The sequence below is a fragment of the Hippoglossus stenolepis genome, chromosome 1 (assembly GCF_022539355.2).
Source record: "Hippoglossus stenolepis isolate QCI-W04-F060 chromosome 1, HSTE1.2, whole genome shotgun sequence".
Lineage (NCBI taxonomy): Eukaryota > Metazoa > Chordata > Actinopteri > Pleuronectiformes > Pleuronectidae > Hippoglossus > Hippoglossus stenolepis.
The window spans coordinates 2,329,536-2,350,314 of record NC_061483.1 but is presented as its reverse complement, the minus strand read 5'-3'; positions in this window follow the sequence as shown (position 1 = coordinate 2,350,314).

The following is a 20,779-nucleotide window of genomic DNA, read 5'->3' as shown; positions in this document are numbered from 1 at the left end:
ACTCTACAGTACTACAGTACTCCACAGTACTCCACAGTACTACAGTACTCCACACTAGTTCAAATGCACCAAATAAACGTCCTCGTGGTTCAAACATTACATCGTCGGAGGTGAAGACTGCAGCTGCTTCTTCTTCTTCTTCTTCTATTGTTTAATTCTGTCTCTACTTCCTGTGATTGGTCCAAAAGTCAAAATTATCAACAAAGTGTTTTCACTGCAGACGAACAGAACCATGGTTCAGTTTGATCCAGACCCAGAACACCTCTTCTGCTCTGAGGAACCGTTCACACCTGATGTTCAGGTTCAGACTGAACTGACGAGTCTGAAACAAACGAGGTGTGAACGAGTCCTGAAACACGACCTGAGTTTTCCAACTAAAACGAGAACAGCAGCTTTAACAAGTCTCTGTTTCAGAGGCTGGAAAAGTCCAGAGTCCAGTGGAATGTCAGTCGTAACCATGGCAACAGTGATGAGTTTTAAAACTCTGAGTGTCGGTGTGATCGAACCAAACAGGACTGATTCCTCAACTGAGAAACACCTGAATCGTTTCATTTCCCTGAGAATCTTTACAAACTCACTGTTAATAATTGTTTCTTCAACAACTGGTCACAGCTAAATCAGTTTCATCTCAATGAGCTACACTTAGCTTAGCATAAAGACTGGAAGCAGTGGGAAACTGTTAGCCTAGCTCCCTCAAGAGAAGAAAAATAATGCAACTCCTGATTTACACACGTCTTTTTGCTCAGAAACAGAAACGTGAAAGTAAGACGCCGTGTTTCTTGCAGCGTCTGAGCTTCACCAACATAAACTCTGTGACTCCGTGTCTCTGCCTCGTCTGTTGGTTTCCCTTCGGCGCCGTCAGGCAGATCACCAAGAACACAATCTGTCGCCGAGCGTGGCGGCTGCCAGCGTCTGAATAAATCATCCGTCTCAGCTAGAGGTGAATCTGTTTGATTTCATGTGTGACCCAAATAACAAGGCTTTCCCCTGTGAGACGTAAATGATGCAGTGACGAGGAGAAACCTGAGTTTCTGTCTGAAACAATCGTGATTTCTGACCTGGTTCAAGAAAACAAACACGTTCAAACTAAAAATTCAAAACTGCTTTTTATTCTGATGCTGAATATGAAAGAATAACTTTAATGTTTGGTTTATTTTTTTTTCCTTTTTTTCACGTGATTCCTTCTTAGTTTCCTTTTAAGTTTGATTAATTTTATTTAAATTTGTGATAAAATAAAAAATATTTTTCACTCAGAAAATATAGGAGCAGAGTTCGTTTAATTCAGCTGTAGAGTTTCAGAATAATGTCCCAGATAAAATGACAAACAGATCTGTACATTTAAAACTAATAATTAATAATTTGTTTGACAAAAGAAACACAAGTCAAAATGTTGAATCTCTTGTTTGGTGACGTGTCAGTTCACACGTGACGTCGTTGAAAGTGTCCTGAATGCGTCTCTGTGCGTTCACACCTGAACTAAGGATCATTCAGGACTTGAAACCAGGTTTGAACAAAGTTTTTCTTCCACCTGTGACTCGACTGTCGCTGCTCCGCTCTTTGGGATTATAATAATAATGTTATACATATATAGACACAGTAACAAAGTATTTTACATGTTTGTAAATGGATGAAAACATTTACAGACGAATAAAACTGCTGGCAGCGGCTGCAGGCTCCTCCCCCACATGACTGACAATTAGTCCTAGGAGGGGGCTGCTGAGAAAGCACTGCCTGGGAACAGGAGGGGGGGGGTGTTCGGGGGAGGGATTTTATTGCCGATGAATTAGAGTCGTTTTCTTTTCACACACCCACTAACTAACCTCCCTCCTCCTCCCCCTCCTCCCCCCCCTGCTCTCTAAATGGTTTGCGGCGGGCAGCTCCACCCTCCCATAGTGCACCTGTGCATGATGATGATGATGATGATGATCATGGGGGCCCTGCAGCCGTCAGGTGTGTTGAACGCTGCCGTAAACCGTCAGTGAACTCGTGAACCCAGAGACAAAAAGTTCAGATTCTGTAGATTCAGGAAAAAACATCAGAGACGCTGACGACGAGTCGAGTGGAAAAAATTATACTGTAAATATTATCACAATAAAGTTTTATTAAAAGTGTAAATAATACACTATACTGTAAATAATAAGGGATTATAGTGTTCATAATACTATAAACTGTAGAGAAAATAATAAAATATACTCTATCTATTCTCTAAATATACTATATATACACAATTTTGCATTCCTTTTTATGGAGCTTTTATTTTGAAAGGTTGTGAACTTGGGTCTGAAGACTGTCCCTTGTTTAACAGACTCTGAAACAGTCGACATGTCAAACTTATATATAAACCACACACGTGAACACAAACAATACAAAGTGACCGACTCACTAATAACAAGGAACATTTCTGAAGTATCAACACAAGGTAACACATGTTTCCAACAGGGACTGGAGTAGTGATGTAAATCATATTAAACTACAGTGTTAATAATACTGTAAATAATCATCTATAGGGTAACCAACCTGTAGAATATTTTCTGAAGCTGTATGTAAATTGATGCCGAAATATTGTTATAATATAGAATCTACAGACAGAAGTGTATCACTCGAGCCTCAGTAAGTTTCATTTAAGTTCATTTGCTTATGTAATCAAAAAGGGCTGAAGACCAAACACTAACAGAAATACTTATACTTGTATTTGGGCCTGTATCTGTGGAAACTGTGGATCAGATGACCAGAGAAACCTGAGTTTGTTTTGAACCTTTCAACTGTGACAGGTTGTATTTTAAACTGTTTAATTATTCGAGGGCAAATATCTGATGTTTGTCATTGTGATGTTTCTCTGGGCTCAGTGAGCGTCGCCCTCGGGCGGCACGCTGCAGGTTACAGTTGTTTGGTTGTAAAACAGCCTCTCTTGTATTTGGAGAATGTGTCAGGTGATAACAGACTCTGTCAGCTTTAATAACCTCTGTGAGCTTTCGCCTCCAGCTTTAGTTTTTCTGTCCGTGCTGAGGAGTTAAATTTACGGCCCCGTTCAGGAATCTTATCTGCACCAGTGACCATAAACTAACACCCAGCGACAACACTTCAAAGCTGCTGCGAGAGGCAGAGGTGTCAAAAACCAGCCCAGAGCTGAGAGGGGAGAAACGAGCAGATTGATGAGGTGTCGTAGATGACTGTTGGGAGGAAAGAAACATTTAGTGAAAGAAAAGAACTGGAGCTCGACGTTCCTGCAGCTGCGAGGAAAAGGCCACGTCAGGCCTGAGGGGGTTTGGAGGAGTTTTAACAGGAAAAGCAGCTTCCACATGAAGAGAGGAGGTCGATCAGCATCCCAGCAGCAGCAGTCAGCAGGTACTGACACAGATCATCACCATGATCCGACTGGTTCTCTGTAGTCAGGGTTTCTCCTTCGAAGCAGCAGCAGCAGGTTGTCGGGTCCGACTCGTTCACACCAACAGGAACATGTGGGGAACATCCAGGCGAGGGGCGGAGCCTGTAGAGCAGCAGGAGGCCGGACATGACGTATAAACTCTGCTGTGGAAAGATCAGTGTTGTTGTTTACAGCTCATCCACACCGGCGTCGGCCCTCATCACCAGAAGCTCTGGAACCTCCTCGTGTTTGCAAGTTGACGTCTTCGTCTTCTACGTGTACGGCTCCTCTTCTTCATCCTTCTTCTCTTTCAAATGAACAAAACAATAACGACAAACTGACCAACTATAAAACCTTCAAACTGTTTAACTTCAATAAACATTTAAACGTTTGTCTCCTGGTTTAAAAAAACCTGTTAATAAGACACTTCCTGTTTCTGTCTCTCGTCCCTTCTTCATGTTTTATTGACGACAGTAAAAACCTGCAGCTTCTTTCACAGCGTTTCATCATCTGATGAATTTATTCTCTGCTGTAAATAACACATGTGTGGTCTGACAGCGGGGGGGTGCTCTGTGCACCTGTGTGTCGCCGTCATCTTCTTCTCTGCTCCTGGTTCCCTCTCCACACACTCGTCTGTGGCGAGGAGACTGTTGGTTAATTAACGTTTAGGCGAGAGGCCCGACGCTGTCACACGTCTCCCTGAAGTCTCTAATTAACGGTCGCTAACGACAGTGAGGAGCTCGTGATTAATTACAGCTCAACAACGCCGACGCCGGACGTCAGCTGATATTTAACTTTAATTGTTTTGATATTTTAGACCTGAATCACGTCTCGTTCGGTTTCATTCGACCGAAACTAAAACACGTTGCTGTCAAAACAGCGATGACGAAATGTTCCTCAACTGGTTTGTGTTCATCCTACCTGGTTAATCTGCACTGAAGATTTTATAGTCGTTATAGTTTCATCAACCAAAACGGAATTTTCTTTATAACTGTTCATGTGTGTGGTTTATACACAAGTTTGAATGATTCACTGAACTGACGTTATTTTTTCATATAATATGTCAAGTAATTCAGATTCTGTTAAACAACCGACACAATCTTTAGACCCAAAATCAAAACACTGAACTTCTTTGGGCCATTAACAGTTCAGATACCTAATGTGAAGCTGAGGAGATGAACGTATATGTGAGATATGTGTTCTACACACAGACAGACAGACTTGTGGAATTAGTCTGTTTGTTTTTGACTCTGAGTCAAAGTCAAACAAACTTTCACTCTTCAACTTTAAATCTCTTCCCTGTCACCTCTCGTGTTTTACACCTCAAACCAAACAACTGGAACTGAAGTTTCAAGTGATTAAACGTCCAATCAGATCACAGCGAGACGCATCAGTCCATCTTGTTGCTGGCAGAACCAATCAGCAGCGTTCCTGTCGACTTTGAAGTTCAATTACTCACGGCTGCTTTGATGTTTGTTTCTGAGAAACTTGCGGGTCGACAGGTCGGAGTTCCCTGCTCTTCATCCTCAATATCCATCTATCCGATCGTTTACAGAGAAAGATGATACATCAAGGATTCACATTGTTTTCTTTTAGATGTTAAAAAAAGTCAGTTTAAGTTTTAAGTTGATTAGGTAATGTTGTGTTCTCTTGTCCTGTGTTGATACTTCAGAATTATTCCTTGTCATTAGTGAGTCCTTCTCAAACACTCGTCCACAGTCACATTTTATTGTTTGTTTCCTCCATCGCCAGGTATCCAGGCGCTGCTGGTTGGAGGTGGGATGGTGGTGATGGTGTTTTTTGGGGGGGGGGCCAGTTGTAAATTTGGCTCAGCAGCCGACGAGCTCCGGCCTCCTTCCTTCTCTCCGCACTTTGTTTTTGTCTGTTTTTTATGACCCTCATCCTGCACCTGGAGTCTTTTCATCAGGCGAAGAGGACGATCGGAGGCCGCACACAATCACATCCTCAGTTACACGGAGAAGATTAGACCCAATTCAGGCTCTTTTCTCTGTGCTGAGGCCGAGCCGGGACGAGGGGGGGGACGGAGGGAGGGAAGAAGATGTGAAAGGAGGCTGAAAGGCAGAGCGGAGAGAGAAAGGAAAGAGGGAGGAGAGAAAACAGATCCCATTGTGTTTCTCTCAACAACTGATTCACCACTGATTCCTCTTAATGCACTCGTCAGACTCTTTTCATTGTGTCCGTTTGCATTCGAATGGTCTGTGTGAAGCTTTTTAATGACACCGTCTTTTTAAAGGTGTAATTGAAACAAGAGCTTTAAACACTCGGAACATCTCCAACCTGCTCTGGATGATGTTTGTCCAACTGATCAACTTCTGCTGACAAGACACAAAAACAACAGAAGTGAGCGACAACGGAGGTTGACAATGACAGAAGTCGACGTTTACAATTTGATGGTCCATTTGAGGTGTTAGGCTAAAGGCTTTTATCGTTCCACCTGAAATAGACACACATCAAATGCATTTTTGGTTTAATAGGCATCAACTGGGCTTCAGATAAACCTGCGTCCACACCACTCTGGAGTTTAAGAGCCGCTTAAACCGAGAATGTCTGCACAAGTGGGTCCGAACTATCAGCTGACTTTGTGTTTCACCTATGAAGAGCACAGCAGGAGATTCCAGAGCGTTAGAAAGTGTTAGAGACCTCATCAACACGTCCACTCCCTCGCTGTGACGTTTCCAGACATTCTACCAGGGGGCTACAGGAAAAGTTGCAGAAAATGTTCAGAGACACTGACTCAGACATTCCCTCATTCAGCTAAAGTTTGGTATTGTTTGGGTTTTTGACGACTGGTGTCAAATCAATTCTTTGAAAATGGTCCCGGAGGCTGAACGGTGCCAGAACCGAAGATAAGAGCAATGTTTTTTTAATCGGAAATTGGAAGTTGAAGTTTAACTGAACACAGTTTAAAGTATATTTAACTTAAATATACAAGTTTAAATAAGTGCAAAACGCTCAAACAGATTAACATAACAGAATCACGTAATAAATAAAACCTAACCAATCTTGATCTTGATTTTCCTGCTGTATTCTCCAGAGTTTTTACTCAGCTGGCAACAAAAACTTCAGGACAATGTCTGCAGACACTGATTTGGACGTTTATGTTCTCACATACAGAAGCTCCAGAACATTTCAGGAGATTATCTGGAGTTCAGTTCATGAAGGCAGCTAAAGTGAAAGTTGGACGTAAGATGAGTTGAAACAAGAGAACGAGTCTCATTCTCTCACTTGTTCCATTAAAAACAGTTTCAGTGACGTTGGTCCGTTATGTGTTCTATGGAGGAAATGTTGAATGTTGGGAAATGATCTCAGTGGCCCCTCAGCTCTCGTCTGCTCTGAAGTTCAGTTCACTTTTCTTTACACTCTTCACACTTTAAATCAGTAAAACTAACAGAGCTCTTCCAGCCGTATTTGCTCGCACTCATTCAGCTCGACACAAAACAAGGTTCAATCACTTTCTTCCACAAGTGGAACTCACGTTTTGTTTCGACAAAATAAACTACCGGAGCTGTCTTTTCTTTCTTTTAGCCTCCTCGCAGCTTTTATTTCACGGCTGCCCCGACTCTCAATGAGAGTGTCAGGGCTGAAGAATGCCTCGCCCTCCTCCTCCTCCTGCTCCGCTCGCCGGGATTCAGCCACCGTCCAGCCGGCTGACAGCTTCCCCACCACATCGCCTGGCGACTGAAGGGACCACACACGCTCCATGTTCTCCATGCCGGGGTAATTCTTCTTCTTGGCTTTTGGGGAGGGTGAGACTATTCGCAGCCGCAGGTCTTTTCTCTCCGGCAGCTTTTTACCCTCAAGGACTTCCAAACAAATTTCAAGCGTGAGTGTAAAAGCTGTCGAGTGTTGTTAGACAATGACAATGTCCCCTTTTTGTCTTTCAGGTCGAAACTACCCAACACTCGTATCTGTGTGTGTGGAGGCCACAGCTCAGTAAGTGTTCTCATTGTTCATTCACCGTCCACAGGGAACAGTTTGTGACCTGTCAGGAAACCTAAGAACCAAACCTGTGGGTTTTACCAACTAAAGTGCAAATAATGTTCCATACATTTAAATGATATAATAAAAAGAACGGTGACTGATCCCATCACACGGTGGTTTTTTATTCAGGTCGAAGTGAGAACACACCTGTAAACGTGACATCACTTCCTGTGTCAGTCAGACACATCAGCAGCTAAAAGTGTTTTCATCCGAGAACAAACCTCTTTTAACTGTAACTGTGAGTTAGCTGCATATACACAGACACATATTCCTGTTGACAACAGAGAATTCCAAAGGAAATTTCAAAATAAGATCTTATCTGCCTGTTTATTCAGGTTTTATTAACAATGGATGTATTGCATGTGCAAATTCAGTCCGTACTCAGCACTGCACCTCCCATGACCAATAACAATACACAAGATAAACAAGATAAGTGTTCCAGTGCCCCCCTGGCCACGCCCCCCTATCTTTCATGAGATGAAGTAAAGACGTTCCCTCTGGGATTATTTCAGCTGGAGCATTAAACACATAAATACACAACGTAGTTTCTATCATTCACGTACTTTTCAGTTTCAGAGTTTGTGTTAAAATTGGTTAATGAAGATCAGATTGTAACGAAACGATCGCAACGATTTCCCTAAATTTACTTCAGCCTGAATCACTCCTGCTCGGAGACATTCTGGGGACGGACTGATTGATGGGACGGAGATCTTATTATGTTTTTTATTCTCCTCCTTTTCCTACCAAACATGACAGACTGTGGGGAAAATGACAGCCAGACGCGCGCCGGTCGGCGGCCGACTGAGTGACGGAGGTGAAAATAAATGGGCTCGGCTGCTGCCTCACAATCATTCTTAAAAGTTAAACAGCCATAAAAGGCTGCGGGAACTCTGACCTTCACAATCTAACCGAGCAGGAAAAGCCAATGATGTGTACAAGGCCCCGCTCGGCCTCGGCAGATTATGATAAAATATGTCTCGGCGTCACAAAAAGATAACTGTACGTCTCCCTGTGACAGATACGGGCTCGCTATTTTAATAACAGCCCAATTTCTGTGGCACTAAAATGTTTTACTGTCGGCTATAAAGCATGCAGCGTGTGACACGGGGAAGCACGCGTCGCCTCTGAACGCCTCAAAGTAAGATGGACCATGTGGAGCTGCAGGATTTAAACCAGACGATCCAGAGGTAAGTGCCATGACATCAAAACATGTAAAGCTCCACCTCAGCCAGACACTTTTCACCGGGAACGTTTTCTTTGAAGAAAATGTCGACTCCATGATCTTAGAAAAATTACGTTTTCCATCATCTGTAATTATCACACAGCTTGATTTGAAGAAAAATAACAAAATCCTCTACTGAAGCAGAAAATCGGATAAAAATTCAAAGACCAGAACAAAGACGCTCAAAGTATTTGTCTTTATTTGTTCATCCGAAAATAATCGACAGTTCAGATCAGGTTTCATTTCTCTGTTCAGCTCCGCTTGTACAAATCAGCCTCTTTTTATTTTCACCATCCAAACCACAGACTGTAAATAAAGATGGACGGCATGACAACTTCCACAAGTGAAGCATCTTTCTTGCCCCCTGGTGGTCGACTGCAGTATAGGTCATAAACCCCACCTCCTCCATGTTCGCAGATGGGACATGGACCAGAAAAGGCAATAAATAACTGTTTGTCAAATATGGTTTCTGTCAATTCAGGTAGTTCTTCTCACACTGATGTTTGTTCAAATGTTCATGTTTGTGACAAGTTTGGTTTTAATTAGTTAATCGATGATATAAATATAGGCTGAGATTAAAACCACACTGATCAGAAACACTTGAACAAACTTCAGTGTGAGAACTACCTGAAACCATCTTAGATTTGTTCTTTTCTTAGTGTGGTCCATGTCTCATTTGCTAACATGGAGGAGGCAGAGTCTATGACCTATACTGAAACCAGCCACCAGTGGTGTGGTGAAGTCATCCATCTTTAGTCTTGGGCTGAAGAGTTTAAAAACCTCTTGATGAACATATTCAAATAAAAGAATGTCCTTATGTTACTTTACACGACCACGCTTCATTTGGAGGATGTGAAGTTTTTAGTGGCTCAGGGTCATAAGAAAAATAGATTTTAAAAATGTTTCTTAAATGTGAGTTGGTAAATTGAAATGAAGCTTCCCCGTCACTCCACTTCCCCAACGTTGCTCCTGCAGCGCCCCCTGTCTGCCTGCTGTCACACTCTGAATATTTGTCTGGGTCTCGTGGGACGTCCCACCTCTGCTGCTCCCGTCTCTGTTTAACCTGGACACTGCTGCCGTCTCTGTTTTTTTTCACGTTACACAGTCGCTTCCCTCTTTGTGCTCATTAAATATTTAATGGGGGGGTTTAAGCGTTTTCTGGGATTAGGCTGCAGCCTCCAGGGAGAAGCTGCATTGTTTCTCTGCACGGCTGCAGGTTTACAGTCTGTCTGTTTAATCTGCAGTTTACATCTCTCACTTCTGTTCGTCACTCACGAGACTGTTTCCTCTGCGAAAGCTGCTGATGGACACATTGTGTTCACTGCATGCATGTAGGGTTAGGGTATATGTATGTAACTTTTCTCATTTGGTTTTAAGATTTATTATTTTACTTCATTCCACTCATTGTAAAGGCAACACTGAGATAAATAGTAAAATGACTAAATACACAATAAAGTTGCTCAACCATTAAGCAACTTTTATTTAGCATTATCAGTAAAGCCATAAGCCGACTGAGCAGGCTCTGGTTGCCTGCAAGATTTTGAATATTAACTTTATTTGTATAGCACTTATCTAAACAAGGTTACAAATAGACAAGAAGGCTCCTTGAGGAAAGTCTGGAGGCGCCTTTGGTTGGTTAATGGGTTCTCTGTTTAGTTCTTGGGTTCTCTGGTTGGTTCTTGGGTTCTCTGTTCAGTTCTTGGGTTCTCTGGTTAGTTCATGGAATCTCTGGTTGGTTCTTGGCTTCTCTGTTTAGTTCTTGGGTTCTCTGGTTGGTTCATGGCTTCTCTGGTTGATTATTGACTTCTCTAGTTGGTTCTTGGGTTCTCTGTTTAGTTCTTGGGTTCTCTGTTTAGTTCTTGGGTTCTCTGTTCAGTTCTTGGGTTCTCTGGTTGGTTCTTTGGTTCTCTGGTTGGTTCTTGAATGCTGTAGATGTGTTGACTTACCCTAACCCACTGTGAAAGTAAAGAGAGCAGAGTTGTCTGCGTAAATGTGGATAAAGTCACAGAAGCTGCTGGCAGCGATGAAATCTTGGCCTGTCTGTGATTGGTGGACGTGGTGGTGAAGTGATTTTCTCTCAGAGGTCTGAAGTGTTGCCATGGCCTCTGGGCTGGCAGGTTTTGGTGTTTGCATGTGTGGACTTGAACCTAGTTAAACAGAGTGGTTCACATGTGACTGGCAGTCCTGCTGTCTTTGTTGTGGCAGAACTCTAAAAACTGACACCCCGGGGGTCTCGGGGGCCGGGGGACGTTAGTATTGGGGGACTGCGGGGCCACGCCTTCCAGCCGCCATATGCTCGGGATACCAAGTCAAACACGGGACTCTTTTCTTGGCTCATTAAGATGTTGGACATTTGGCAGGAGACAGCGCTGTGTTGTCCTGACCTATTTTCCAGAGAGGAGGCTTCTCAGCGAACGTTTCACTTCCACGCTGTGAATGAACAGAGCGACTGACGCTGACTCTGCATTATTCACCTTCCGCCACATCAGGGACCGATCGCATACCGACGGACCACTGACGGACAACAGCTCCTCAGATGATCCGATAACCAGAAGGTTCTTGTCACATCTGTGAACGTTGATTAATGGTTTGATGATTTAGTTTTTCACCAGATACACTGATGGTGACAAACAGAACGGTGTGAAGCTGTGATTCTCTCTGGACTCCACCAGAAACATTTAATTTGTCATCCGTCTGTACGAAGATAAAATAAAAGTCATTGATTCCCTGAAGGGGAAAGTCGATTTGACACAACAGCACAAAAAAAGCAGCGGTGAACAGAAACAGAAACAAAAACAGAATCCAAAATCAATAAGATCAAAATTTGAAATAATTTATGCAAAGATAAATGATATAAATTATAGATTTGAAAGATCTATAATCTACCATATTCACAATGGACTGTTGGACTCAATAAATCTTGACAAAGTGTCTGTTTTGATTTCAGTCTCTAGTAAATGTGACATGTTTGTATTTTATTTCATTTATTACAGCCTCAGTCTGTTTTAACTTGTCTTTAATTTCCACGTCTTCTCTTGAACCAACATTTCTTTAAAATCAATAAAAACATGAAGAAAAGAAGAAAAACCAACAGGAGTGAATTAAAGCGAGTCTATCTGAGGTATTATTATTATTATTATTATTAATAATAATACGTCCTCCTCCTCTTATTGTCCCGGCAGAGCAGCGTCTCCTTTTATTACCCTGCAGGGTCATTTACAACCCGTCCCATCTATTCATTGGTTGAGGAGATAATCCTGTGATAAATCCTGCGCCGTGCCCTTCACAGTTGTCATAGCAAGACCATAAACAGCATTTATAACAATCTGAAGTGGGCGGGGGGGGGGGGCTCCTCTGCTTAGCATGCAGAACAGATTAAGATGGGACGGGTCTGCCGAGAGCCGCCGCTCCATCCGTGACAGACAGACGGACTCATGGGAAATGTTCCATCGCCCACCCGTTTACTCTCAATGGGAAATGACGGCTCACTCAGGGGAGGGAGACGCAAGAGACGTCCTGATTTATCACGAAAAACAAGTTCAATGCTTTTGTCAAAGGAGACAAAAATATTAATGTTATATGATGCAACACACAGTCATCGTAAAAAAAATTATCTTTAAAATCTATTTTTGAGCATCTTCCTCAAGACATTACATTGTAGTATATTATATTTCCATTTATTTATTATTTTACTGTCTCATTATTCTTTGTTTTACTTGATACTTTCAGAACCGCTCTTCCCAGAATTATTAGACAAGAAGTAAAGTGTTGAATGAACTGAACCGACTGTGATCAGCTCCTGTTTGCTGTGAACCCAGTGATGCACAGATCATGTGATGTCTTTAAAATGTAAGAAAATAACGTCTTTATAGTGAAATGTGTTTTATTTCCCCCCCCAGTCTAAAGAGAACAAACACTATCTGCTTTTATCATCATATATGAAAAGAAAAATTAATTGTTTGACTTGGTGCAAAAAAAACGACTCAGTCAATCAATTCAATCAAATTTATTTGTATAAAATTCACAAATCACAATTTGCCTCAAAGGCAATTAGAAGATTCATCTAATGATCAAAACAGTTGCTGACATGTGGGATTTGGCACAAATTTATTAACATATAACCACAAAAAAAATCTGTTTACTGTTTTTAATTTCATCTTTTAAAAAATGGAATAAAAAAAGGCCCCTCATCACCCCCCCCACCTCCACCTCCACCACACCCGCCGCCGGTGTTTTGACAAGCGGAGCCGTCGCAGTGTGACAGCATTTATCCAGCGGCGTCCAGGCTAAACACTGCCGGAGGACTCCTCACAGGTACACAATTAATCTTAATTAAAGCTGAGTGTGACAAACAACACCACAGAGACACACACAACCCCCCATCGCCCTGCCTTCAGTCTGAATGAAAGCTGCAGCGTCATCATCATATTTTGTTTCTTGCTTCTGTTTATGGTTCAAAAAATAACATTTTAAGCTCTGTGAGTGGACGCTTCTTGCCAAAGTGCACCCTGGGAGCCGAAGTTAACGTGGAGGCTTTATAGCCACAGAATTAGGATGGAACATGAGAGGTTTTCGTTTGGTAATAAAAGACATACACAGACATTAGTTTTTATTTCTGCTCGTTTTGTTCTTGAAAGACGACTCTGGTTTTAGACTCATCTGATTGGTCACAAGTTTTCAGCGAGAGTTTAACCTGAAGTTCAAACATGATGAACAAGATAAACCATCAAAAGATGTTTCCTTCAATTCCTTTGTCAGCTAATATGAAATAATATAAATGCCCCAAATACTTAATAAATTAATTAGCACTGTTTAACCTTTCTATGTTGAAACAGTTGTTTGATTAAAATGAGTTTGATGGTTGAGGGAAATCTCCTCTTTCATTCTCACTCTTCTCCCTGAGAGTCACAGCTTCAATCATCACAATCAGCTCCAGTTGAAGAGTGAAGCTGAACTGAGATCAGTTAAAAACACTCAGAAGTTATTAAAAACCAGAGTTTATCTCCAATATTCAGCAGGAAACTTTGAAAACATGGTAGAGTTCTGGTTCAGGAAGCAGAGGATCGTGGGTAATATCCAGGGTTCAGTTGTGCTTCAGTTCAGTGGGACGACACAATCAAAGCTCCAGATTAGTTTTTTCTCTGCATGAAAACCACGTCATCGCTCGGACACAGGGGCAACAGAATGAAATACCAAGTGTGGCTGCAGGGGGCGCTGTTGCTCAGTGAAATTCACATAGCGTTGCTTTAAACTGCAGTAATGATGTTTCATCTTCTTCATCTTCGTCTCTGCTGACGTGATTCTCCCTCCTCCGTCCGTCCGGCAGTCACGATGAATCCTCACTTGAATATTTGCAGTGGGTGTTTCCTGCTGACGACTCTGTAAAGAAAACAAAGGACAAAAAAGCAATTAAGAGCAGTAATAAAAGCCCAAGTACCATAACATGCTACATTAAATATCTGTTGAGCTCCATAAATTAACAGCAAGCAGCTTCTCAAGCAGTTTGTCTTGTTGAGGTTGTTTACTGGAGGAACAAAGTTTGACTGTTGGGTTTGTATTGACCTGTATGGAAGACCACTGCTGCCAACGAGATATAAATACAAAGGAGAACATTTGGAGTTATCTTCATTCATTGTAACGTCTTCTAAGGTCATAATTGTGAGTAATTTTCTCTCAGTTCTACATTTACATGATAAACTGACTATATGTCAGTTCGATGTGTTTAGGGGGAAAAAATGAATCACAATATAGTTCTCAGTGGGTTCAGTGATTTTTTTTATTTATAAATCATGAAGCAGACTGCCTAATTATTATATTGACATAATAAGTGAAGATATTGTGTACATCGTGCAAATATTTATATCATGTGTTTTATGTATTTATTACTGATAGATGAACATACAAAATTTAGGTTTTCCAATAAATATATTAAAATAGGATTAGTTTCCTCAACCAGGAGCATCCTTCTCTAACAAACATTAATCTGTGGAGTTCCACAAGGCTCCGTCCACGGGCCTCTTCTGCTCGACCCTGACAAGCTCCCACGAGCACAGACTGGAGACAAAAGTGTAACTACACAGGTTTGATGAAATAACGCTTCATACAGAAGTGTGTGAAAACTTACAAGTACGCAATCCTGTACTTTTTAAAAGTAAGGATACTACACTGTAAACATACAGGTGTGTTTCAGATTTGATCAAATCTGGAGAAAGTGTCTTTGTTTCCGAACATTAATCCTTTAAAGTTCGTAAACAAGAGGACAAAACGTCTCACGTTACAACAATGATCTCACTTCTCTGCAGGTTTAAAAAAGTGTTCACGCACTTTATGTGTTTTATTTATTTGTGTGTTTCTCTTCCTGCTCGGCTCCTTCACATTACGAGTGTTGTGATTTAAAAGTTTGTGTGGTGGTGTTGATGTGTTTGTTTTCAGGTCCCGGTGGAGGAGTGGCGAGGAGATGGAGGGGGGGAGTGTGTGTGTGTTGGGGGTGTGTATTGTTTAGTTTTGTTTGTCGGGACTCCTCCTCCAGGGAGTGATGGAGGCAGCAGACTGTGGAGGGACGAACACGGGAGCTTTAAATCTGATTCATCTTCATTGTTCCCAGAGCTCAAACACACACACACACACACACACACACACACACACACACACACACACACACACACACTTAAATAACTTGAGAGGAAATGTACTTAGTTCTGCTCCATCTCTGTACTGGAGTACTGGCACAAGTACAGTTTGAGGTACTTTTACTTTACTACTTTAAGTATTTCTACAGTATTTTCTGCACAGTGAGTTCAGGTGAAGGGTGGAGCAGAGGCAGGATTTTACAATGGAGTTGTCTCTGACTCGGACATTTGTGTTCACGCATCGTACACGAACGTTAGAGGATTATTCAGAGTTTAGTCTGAAAGCAGCTTAAATTGTGCTAATTTGCATTAAGAGCAATTTTACTCTTGAAACTTTCAAAAGATATTCTGTTGATGCCATTTAAACCCTGAGAAGAGACACTAAAATAAAAAGATGTAAAATCCTGCATGAGATAAACGAGATGGACCCACAGATTTAAAAATATAAACCACGAATCATGTTTAATAAAACTCAGTGAGTCTAAATAACTGAACCTGAAACTGAGACAGAAAAGTGTCCTCATGATGAAATCTGTTATTTCTCTTACAGAGGTTAAATAAAACTATAAACAGACTCATAAAAGTAACTGAATAGTTTTAATTATCAAAGCAGTCGGGGCTCATTCACATTAATTACCACAAAAAAATCCCTTAATTAATAGAAGCTCCATAAAGAAATCCCTTATAAACGTTTTGATATTCCGCCTTAGCTGTTTAATAAAGAATTCATCTGGATTTAATGAAGAAATTAAGGACATTTAGCGCATTAAAGAAGCCGTGTTTTGGTTCATTCAGGGGCCATGTGGGCGATGAAGAGAGTCCCGTCAGAATAAGAGCACAGATCTGGAGGAAGTCAAGGAAAGAGCAGCACATTAGAGAGGAAACGCTGAGAGTCGAGTGTGAACTCACTTTGTCTCTGAGCTCCAAAACAGCAGCCAGCATGGTGCCAATTAGCACGGAGCACGCCAACATACGCCCCCCCGCAGCTTCTGATTAAAGCGCATATTGATGGTATAAATTACGTCTTGCTACAATAGATAGGCGAGCATCTATATGTAAATGTTTAATTAACCCGTGGCTGAATCGCCGCACCGGTCCAGAGTGGAGGTTATTAATCTGATGATGGCGGCCATAACGCCGGGCCAGCGCCGCCACAATGAGCCGTCTGGCCACTGTGGCAGATTCATCAGAGACGGCGCCTCGTTTCCTAAAGTGCTGTTTGTTCTCAGTGATGAAGTCGGCAGCACGCCGCGCTGCTCGGCCTGAAACAGGATGTGATGCACAGACGTTTACCTGCTCGCTCTCTGCAGAGGTCACGGGACCAAGCTGTGAGGTCACGATGTGTTCAATAACACGGGAAGTTAATGAACAAAGGTTAAGATCTTCCTCTAATATTTATAAGTTGGTGACACGCAAAAGATTTTATTTATTTCCTGCACCAACAGTTTAGACGGAACAACGGGAGAAACATGAGAGAGAGGAGACTGAAGCCGTTTTCAGACATGAACTCTAGAAAACACTTAGTGTGGTCAGTGTTTCTCCTGTGAAGCAGCAGCAGGAGATTGTCCGAGTCAGACTCGTCCTCAACAACAGGAACATGTGGGGACATTGAGACGGAGAATGGAGCCGTAGCTTAGGTCATCTCCTTGTACTGCTCCTCTTCTTCATCCTGAGATATTTGTACTCACGTGTTTAGAAACGTCATCGACACGTCCACTCGCTCGCTGTGAATCCTCTGGACAATCACATGAGCTCACATTTTACCGGGGGTTGGAAGGAGAAGCTCCAGAGAAACTCCAGATAATTCCAGGAGTTTGGTGCAGTTTTGAAAGCAACTTGAACTTCTTCATGCTACTTTCTGGACAGATTGTTTGAGTGCAGTTGTTTAGATCATTTTATTTGTGCAGGATCTTCTCTCAGTTGTGTTACTTGCACACATACATGGTTTTCTATTTTCAGACTTTTACACTCGAGTTAAAAATGATCATTAGCATTTTTAGAAAATCTGAAGAAGACATAGACGAATTATTAATATTTAACAAACTAGGAAAAGTTGTAAAAGATTCCTACAAACAGATGACGCAAAACTTTATCTTTATTCTTTATTCGTTGAGTTTTCATTAGTTTAGTCATCTATCTATCTATCTATCTATCTATGATCTATATATTTATCTGTCTATCTATCTATATATCTACCTATATATCTATCTATCTATTTTATCATCATCTTCTCTTATCTCCCGCTGTTCTGCTCTATCTATCTATCTATCTATCTATGATCTATATATTTATCTGTCTATCTATCTATATATCTACCTATATATCTACCTGTCTGTCTGTCTGTCTGTCTGTCTACCTGTCTGTCTGTCTGTCTGTCTGTCTGTCTGTCTATCCCTCCCGTGCATTCCTCCTGACAGTGAAACATTTTCCTTGTAAACACGTGTTTTAAATATTTGTCATATCGTCGTCGTTAAAGAACAAATACTCTGTTGACACTTGAGTCACAGAAGAAGCTTCATGAATAATTCATGCGCAGAGAAAGACGTGGAGTTGTTTACAGCCTGCGGAAAACAGAGAAACAACAGAGCTCCGTTAGTTGATTAGAGACGAAGTGAGAGACAACCGAGCAAATAAAGCAGCGACAGAACCGAGTCGACGTGTGGAGGTTAAAAGGTTCTTTCAGGAAACTGCAGCTTTTTATCAAGCTGCTGATCCCACAGACGTTCATCTGATCCACATTAGAAGTGCAGTGATTTTCATGTGATACCTTCAATATTATAATATATTATATGTACCAGTGCTCTGTATCAGTCAGTGGGGGCAGTGTGTCTTCAGTCTTTGGACCCGGATCAACATGTCTTCTTCTAGGTCCTCAGATAAACGACAGCAGTGGTCGACAACTGGGTCAAAATCACCACCACGTCATTTTGATCATTTGATTGTTTTTACGTCACCATTTTGCTTTTTTTTTTTATTTCTCTCTCCACCTTCTGCTGTGATATTCAGGTGCTTTAGTGGAATCAACACAGACAGAGGGACGATGGCCGGTCGGGGGCAGGACCTCCTGAAGGCTCAGCCACCAGGGGGCAATCAAGATGCTTTGGCTTCACTTTCGGGAGCTGTCATGTCGTCCATTTTTACAGTCAACGGTGAGTCAGCTAAATACTGTCGTTCCACCACATGTTTGAAGGCAGGTTTCATGAAGGTTATAAAGGGAAAGACTGTGAAAAACTCCATAGTGGAAAACATATAACATACAAATTGTGTAACTAAAGATTAAAAAGATGAAGAACAGCCTCAGATTTCAGCTCATACAACAAAAAACAGCGTGAACTGAGCCGAGGCCTCAACATTTTCTGACGCTGGATAAACGTACGGAGACGAACACGGCGTGGCGTCTGCTTCCTGTGAGCGGCTGTGGATGTTTCCTGTCTCATCAGGAGCGTCAGAGTCTCATGTCTCAGACGGAGAAACTCATTATTCCTCCGTCTGTGATGAGAAACACAGATCACATGTGGAAAAACCCTCTTTCCTGTCCTGGCTCTGCCTCCGTCAGCGGCGTACAGGAGAGGAAACGTCGGCGTCCTCCCCCCCTCCCTCTCTCTGCAGGAAAGTGACAGCCCACCTAATTGGGATTAATCAACTGGCAGCTCCAGTTGAGTGGCGGCGTCGCGATCTGAAGAGAAATGGCATTGACCCAAAGAGAGAAGGTGTACACCGCCCCGGGGCCCCCGCTTGTACCGATTCATCTTCCTCAGCATAACATTATTATTCCCAACTCCACCACAGAAGAAGAAGGAGCCTCTTTAGGAGAGCTGGGTCAAGAACAAAAAGCCGGAGACGGAGAAAAGAAACTCAACTAATCAAAAAAGAAAGAAAAGAGCAGAACTTGACAGTTTTTTTTTCTTCCACCGAACAAAAAAGAGAAAGCAGCAGCAGGAGCAGCTACATTATTCTTTTTTATTCTCTCTCCTTCCTCTCGCAGCGTGGCTTTGAATTACAGAGGGAACGTTTCTGCTGAGAGTCAGAAGCTGGAGAGGAAAAAATAAAAAATTCATCTGAGAGACTTTCAGAGAGAGAGAGAGAGACATAGAGAGAACCAGAGGGAGAGAGAGCGAGAGGAGGGTTTTGTGCTGGAACCAACATTTGCAGAAAGTTCCAGCTCCTTAAGCAATTATTAGCGGTGATAGTTTGACATGTTCAAGAGTTGTCAACAACTGGCTTTAAACAAAAGAACAAAGCAGAAATAAACACGGCCCGCGGTGGAATTAACTTGAGGGACGTGCAGGTCGATGAATTAAACATGTGCTGCTGCCTCTTCTTCTTCTGCTGTGTTGCAGCCGAGCGTTCGTGTTACCGGGAGGCTCCGACACTCGCACTGCGTCGATGTGGAAAACACAGGATCACTGTAAAATAAAGAAAATTGAGTCAAATCAGATCGTCCTCTTATCGCCGACGGGTCAAAGGCCCCGCCCTCATCTGCAGGAGCCAGAAACGGACGTCATGTGGTCGTTTGTGTCTGAAGGTGTTTTGTGTTTGAGCTTCAGGAAAACAGGATTGATTTAGCAAAAAGCCCCAAACTATGGCAGCTGAGGATTCACCTCATTAGTGTCAACAGTTTCAGCGTTTTCCAGCAAATTAATTCAATCTATGGTGGTAACAGGTGCACGTGCACAAAGGTCACGCTCACGTGCAACAGATTCTGAGTGAGGGGTACAAAGATTAAAAAGTGAAAGATAAGTTCTCGCATGAGCACAAGTGCTCCTGAAACCATGAGGTCAGACTGTCTGCGTGGACGGTAACAACATCATGGACGATAGTGCAAGCACGCTGTAGCTAGCAGCAGTGTGACATCTTCATCTTCTACGTGTACGGCTCCTCTTCTTCATCCTGAGATGTTTAGATTCTTCCAGTTTCACGTCCGTCACGTGTTAGAAACCAACTCGCTCGCTGTGAATTAAAATGTTCCTGCTGTATTCTCACATGGACTCATTCAGATATTTTCCAGTCTGGAATGAAGAGTTTAGGTCATTTATTTGTTTTCTAATCACCTCATGAAAGAGGTTCGTTGTGTCTGACTCGTCTCTAAAATTAAACTCGACAGTAAATTGGACACTGAGGTAATATGAGTCTAATAACTCTGAACAGAAATGACTGGGTTTTTTACAGTGCAGATCAGTGTGCAGCTTCTTGCATCATTTCCATCGACATGTAATGAAACGACCCTCGGCCCTCGGGGGGGTCGTTCATTCACTCTGTTGTTTTCAGTCCCGTGTTTTACTCTGACTCCATTTAACAGAACGTCTTCACGCCGTCGCTGCTGCTCCGCTAATTAGCAAAGTGCTTCAGTTTTATCTCTTTAATCTCTCGTGGTTCCTGGAAACGAAAACGCTGCCTCCTCTGGGTTTTCTTCTTTCACTCGGTTCACATGTAAATATTAAAAAACTCAGATTTTTAATATTACTATTATTATTTTGACTTTATAATTTAAATTTCTGTGGGAACGAAGGTTAAAGATCAAGATGAATAATTTTTCTTGTGGATTTGATTCAGTTTGTGCTG